At 42.4% G+C, this 6524-nt stretch overlaps 1 non-coding gene across 1 annotated transcript; it reads left to right on the forward strand.

Annotated features, from left to right (window-relative positions):
• The first annotated feature begins 314 nt into the window (after positions 1-314).
• On the forward strand, positions 315-454 carry LOC147702261 (small nucleolar RNA SNORA50). The gene has a single exon (XR_015298733.1). It is a non-coding gene; the product is annotated as a small nucleolar RNA SNORA50 (small nucleolar RNA).
• Positions 455-6524: the final 6070 nt, after the last annotated feature.

The raw sequence follows: 6524 nt of genomic DNA on the forward strand, positions 1-6524 counted from the left end.
CGAAATGATGACTTTAATACGTGTTAGACTTCTGATATATATGAAGCTACTTTAAGTTCTGACGTGCCAGTATGTGCTATAAAGACGGGCATTTTTTTTTTTTAAATCAACTGTTGCACCATTGATGGCTTGAACCTTTGTGTTTTTTTCCTTTCAGGCGGAACTGAATCGCTGGACTTCCTATATGGACATAACAGAAAGAAGCACAATATTTTATTTTCAATAAAAGAAATTGTTCTTGAAAAGTGAATGTCTGTTTTTTTTTATTGGGTGGGGGTTACGTTCAATGTGTTATTATTGTAATTGCTTTTGAAAGGCACTGTCTTTGAACCGGTGGTAACCCCCAACAATGGTTCCACTGGCCAAGCAACAGTGCAAGAGTAATAATACCTTGTTTATAACTGGAGTTTCTTGGACCAAACCCAAGTAGTTCTTTTAAGAACAAGTTACATGCGTTGCGGCTTACTAAGGTGATAGTGAAATGCTTTAGAGGGGGGGCTACTTTTATCTTAAGTTCAGTTGCAACTTGACTGTGTAGATAATGTTAATAGTTCGGGACAGGAGCTGTGCTCTAAATGATCAGTGGTACCTAGGGTTCTCTTCTCCTCTTCCCCCCCCCGTAAGTTCATATAATCCGTTTTGTGCACAATTGTTCCACTTGCATACTATGCTAATACTTTTTGGGCGAGTGCCATAGACATGTTCATAGGTGCCCTTCTCAGTGGTCACTACCAGAACTCTAGCCCAGTTGCCCACTGTGAGCTTTACGAAGCTCATTCATCCATTCTGAGATGCAGACGAGGGGTGTCATGCAACGAGGCTAAAGTATGACACCTCAAGATGATTTATCAAGCCACACAAGGCTACCTTGCCTGGCTTGGTAAATCTGAGATGGTTCAGCTCTAAAAGTTGTTACTCTTCCCCAGGAAGTCGTTTCTTCGGTGGAGGGTGGTTGTGCTCACACATGATTATCTATGTATTCCCTGATTTACCATTACAGGTTGTTCAGGGAATATGCTGCAGTGCACTCAGGCAGAGTAGAATGTCCCAGGCTTCATCAGCCATTATGCATAAAAGGTCATCACTCAGATTTATTTTTTTGGGCCTGCACACACTCCTTGAGGTTTTTTTTTTTGCCAACCCTCCCTAAGTTCCATACTGCAAACACTCACATTTGGAATAATGAAACATTTGAGCCACCTTAAGGGGCTTAGTGAACCTCTCCTTCACGTGCTCCATAAATACTGTTGCAGTATAGACACAAACTCGTTCCATTCTGCATTTGAGTTCCCATTATAAGAGCACCACCCCTATGCACTGACATCTACACTGGTTAACTTTTTTTTTTTTATCAAAGCAGTAAGGCATGAGTGGGAGACTTCGCAATGGCAATTTTAACTGACGTGCATTGTTTTATGTTGTTGAGGCTCATGAATTATTACTCTTAACATCCGCTAAGGTTGCATTCATTCTGATTCAGAAAAGGGGGGTATAAGAATTGGCTTGGTAGTTTGGTCTGCCCTGTTCCCATGATGCACTGGGCCAGGGTCAGACTAATTTGCATATAGCCAAGTTCTGAGCTGCGATGGTGCAGTGAGCTAAAAAACGGTGATGGATCAAGCCCTGATCTTTGGACTTGGTAAGAGTGGTCTGCTTAATTCAGATACTCTGTTGATCACCACCCCCTTTTCTGAATCAGCATTCATTCTGAAACATTTACAACAAAGGGAAATATTTACAAAGAAGTGGCAGAGTGAGGCGTTAGCCGTCATGGGTTAATGCCTTACTCTGCAACTTCAGAAACGCATGGCTGCATCATATGTACAAGTATATGGTGCAGCTTTGTGTTTCTCCCTGCGCTGGCGCTACACTTAGGACAGGGGGAGATTATTTATGTACAGGAAGGGTCCCCTTCCTAAACGTAAACAATCCATGTTTTATCTGGTCTTAATTTTGGTGCTGCCTCCTATTTACGCTGCCTGTGTAAGGGAGGGGGGTGGGAGGGTGTGTCAAAATCGATGCCCACTGCACCCCACCCGTTTCATGCTAAACATAGTATAAAAGGGGGCCTTATTTTCAAGGCATTAAGTGGCTTGACAGTTCCTTCTAAATAAGGTGAAGCCCCTATTCCATGGCAATGTCTCATCCTATGTGCCAGCGGTGATGGGGCTTGTACATATGTCCATCGGTTTCTATAATGCCCAGTCTTGCTAACAAGAGTAACTTCTCTTTGGAAACTATGGCTGGTGCGCTTTTATGGTTTTTCTTGATCTCCCGTAGGTATACTACTGACTTTATACTGGCTCTTGGGGATAAATCACTACTTTAATAAAGCGCACTTACTTGTCAGCCTTAAAAAAAAATCAAACTATATAATTTTTTTGTCTGAGTGACCCTTCTCTGTGAACCGTCTTGGTTTTGGGCGAAGCTAAGTTGTCACGTTGGAAAATCTTGACTTGATCCTCTCTTTAAAGATCTAAAAACTGTTGCAGCAAAAGTCAGGCCACTAACTTTCTGAAATGGAAAATACCAGCTGGGGTAATAAAGGTCTAGTTTGAGTAGACACCCCTACTTCATGGAATGTTGCTTTGATGTTTAGTGTCCGGCGTAGACTTCATTTTATTAATATTTGGCTATGGGTATAGTCCACTACTAAACCGTTCCATGCCCTTAAATCAAAGCACAGTCGCAAAGCAAGTCTTATTGTGAGCTGGCAACATGGAAAGCACTGCCACCCCTAAGACCCAATACTTTACCGTCATTTTCTTTTTCTCAGTCTTGTGCTTTGTTAGTTTTGCCAGTAACGGCACAAACCTCTAGCTGTTTCTTCTGTCTTAATTTACTTTAACCAATGAAAGAGTTCTCGGTTGCCTTAAATTGAATCACTCAGAGGGTCGCCTTAATCAAATTAGTTTTTTTGAGAGAGAAATAAAGCTTCATAGTGCGCCATAAGTTGGTCTTGTATGATTTTGTCAACTGATGCTCCCAAATACCAGGAATTGGCCAATCTCCTGAGTGCTGTGAGGAGTATTTGGTTTTTACACAAGTATAAATGTGATGCATCTCAAGGGTCACAGTTATGGGTGGCTTAGATCTAAGGCTCCTTGCTCTCCCCCCCCCCCCTAATTTCTCAGGAATATAGAAAAAACGTATATTTTTCTGTGTAAATAAAAATGGTTGTTTTATTAAGCGATTCTAAATAAGTTCCAAGCCAGTTGGTTACAGATTGACAGGTAAGGAGAATTACATTTTGGTAATGCAATTCAAACCGCTGCAAATGTGCCCAAGGTAAACAGTAAAATGTTTGTGTTCATACAAATATTAATTCATCACCTGTGGTTGTTCACGTTAAAACCTTTCGGGCATCTGAGGAAGTATACATTTATCGGAAAATACTAGTTTCAGCTTTATTTTTTCTCAAAACCCAAAATAAGCATGGATATGTGCAGATACAATTAGCTACATCTAAACAGACAGAAGTGTAAACATTAACAAATAATTATGCAAAGTATACAACAATAAACAGTCTGCTAAGAAAATTAATGTAGTTCAATGCGATTGCTATGGTACCCAGGGATATGAGGTGATTCAACACTAAAAGGTTAAATACGATGTTTGGGAACCTCCATACATGTAGTGCAGTAAGATGCGATATAAATATTCTGTAATATCTGAAAAATGCAACTTCAGATGACGTCCTCCACTATTTTCATGTGTTCACAAAAAGCCTCCCACGATTATAGATTATAAAGCCAGTATCGTAGAAAAGGTAGTAGGTACACAATAGGTAAAATAAATAGTGGCTGGTTAATCACAAGTCAAATGAAGCAAGGAGATACAATAGCCAGGGCCACTGGAATTCGTCACAAGAGAGAACCAAATTACGCTTCATGGTTTAGTAAATTATGTGGCATACTGCAGAACAATTTATAGTCTTATTACTTCATTTTGAGGTCTCTGCTAGAAAATGCATGTGCGGTCTTGAAGAGACGTGTTTAATCTGTGGGCCTCGGCCCTACAACAGGAGACCCATCAGCTCTTTCCATTGCCTGTCTCTTTTGTCCATGGCATGCATGGTCATGCCTCTTGTGTTTAGTCCTCCCCCAGAGCATAGGCCAAGTAACCTCCACCGCTCACGTTTTCAGGATCAGCTTTTTATTTGTTTTTTTGCACTGTACGCAGTGCTTTTATGGGCTCCTCCCACATGCCCCATTTACAGATCATCTTTTTCCCCACCGGTGGTGCTTTTTTGTTTCCCCCACCTCCCTTCTTCTCCCGCTGCTTACTCTTGCACCTCCTGGTGCTTGACCTGTCCACAGATCTCCCTATTACTGCTTTCCTTGTTCCTTCCGCCTGTGACTGTTTCCAAGTCGAGCACTGAGTAACACATAGTGTTCTGGAGCAGTCATGTGGTCCGTGTGCTTATGCCCATTGGTTTCTCCCTCCAGAAGATTACCCTGCAGCTGCGTATCCAATCATTACTGCATTTTGAAGACGGGCACTCAGTACAGTGGTTATTGGTGTATTAGGAAGTCTTGTATAGAGCATTGTCGCTGAATTCAGGACACCTTTTTCTACAAGGGGGTCCTGTGTGTCCAGTCCTGTACTTATACTGTTCCTCTAAAGTACCTTGTAACATCTATAATTGACTGATTTCCTTGTTTTTCCCCTCATTCTCTTGCCCTCTTAAAATGTATTCTACATAATGACCTACAGAGCACATCCTACGGTTTCTGACATTTACCCCAGATGTCACTTACCCAAATGATGCTCGTTCCAACCTGGAGTTTGTTGCGAGCGGTTTCAGGTAGAGATTATACTTACTCTTGAGGTTGTCAGATTAGGCCTATATAATAAAAATGTTACCAAATCTAGAAAACATTCACTTATGTGGTATGGTTGCTGACCAAGTGATGCAGAGCTTTGTCCTGGCCGGCAACTTCAGCTCCTTCTGTGAGGTCTTGGCTGCTGAAGTGGACAGATGCAGAAGGTAACACTGCAAACACAGATGAGTGGGCATTTTAGTATGGGACACAATGAGCACAACCTTACAGCCAAGACGGATGATAGATCTTGAGAGATCATGTGTGTCAGCTCACTCCCTAAGTGTAACACTTCATGACCAAACCAGAAAGGCTGGCTTCCCTCATCTTAGATTCTTCTGAGACTAACCATATGTAACTCAACCTCTCAGGGTGACACCTGGAGAATATTCAAAGGGTGTGGAATCTGCAGTTAGATAAAATATATACAGGAAAGCGCATTATAAAGGCGAGTAACTTGTTCTTCTGATTGGTACTTCTAACTGCAGATTCCTCATCTTTTGAATAGATGCCAAAGCAGATGTTGGATTTGCGAACCACTTAAACCAAAATGTCCTGTAGGACTGACTGGGCAAAACATACATCTTGACGGATCTGGCTGACCACACAGTTTTGCTTCATGGAATTGTGGCATCACGCCCATGTGGCAAATAGCCAGAAACAGCACTCTGCTTGTCAACACACTGATTTCAGCATCTGAGGCTGTAGGAGATTGTATCACCCCTCATCCTAAAAAAGGGTGAGGTGCATCGCAGAATGCCTGTAGGGTTATGTTTTCCTGACGTGAAAAGTATTTACCCCTTTTAGAAGAAAGGAAGCTTAGTTTCTCAGGACCAGCTTGTCTAGTAAGAAAGTTGTGCAGTGGTTCCCAAACGTTTTCGACCCGCAGCTCCCTTTACCATTGCCATTACTCCCCACAGTTATGGTTTTGGAGGTGGTGGAGATTCATGCCTGTCCTTGGGAGTACGTGCATTTTTCTCCCTGGAAACAATTGAGAAGAAGCTGATTAAGGTATTATAATAATGTATGCAGGGTGTTTCGTATTACTAAGGCAGGGCCACTGATACAATATTCCTAGTTGCACTTCTTAGCCCATGCCTTTTTTTTTTTTTTAAGAGTAGCCTCTAAAACTTTTTTTTATCCCACTTATAGTGCTGGATAGCATCCCTATGCATGTAGGCCCTATTGCCAAAGTGTTGCGCTTGAAGAACCCCCAACCCGCCTCCTCAACCTTCAGGCAGATTAAACCAGTGCTCAATTTGTAAAAAAAATAAGTGCCGGGGCTCCCGTTGGGAGGCCACTGCAGCTTGCACCACACATTGCCCCTACCACCTGCCAATGACCGTACAAACACAGCTACTAGCCAGCAACCTCTTACAAGTGTGACAATTCGTAGTATTCCAGGCCCCCAAAGCTATAAGAATGGCGTGGGGGGCAGGGATTAGTCACAGTCATTTCAAACTGCCTTCTGGCAGAGTCATCAGGCGCATCTTTGCCGTGACTTCAACTGTGCCTTTTTAGGTTGTGAGGGTCCCCCCACCGCCTTTCCTCATAAAGAGCCTTGTTTGCTGCACGCTCCTCCGATACAATGCTGAGCTGTACCACAAACAGCACTATTTCTTCTTCCTGTGCAGCCATAGTAAATACATGTTTTATCTCAACGAAGAGAACATTCACCTTGAGAAGATCACTTGGAAATGA

This window comes from Lissotriton vulgaris, chromosome 7 (assembly GCF_964263255.1).
Source record: "Lissotriton vulgaris chromosome 7, aLisVul1.2, whole genome shotgun sequence".
Classification (NCBI taxonomy): domain Eukaryota; kingdom Metazoa; phylum Chordata; class Amphibia; order Caudata; family Salamandridae; genus Lissotriton; species Lissotriton vulgaris.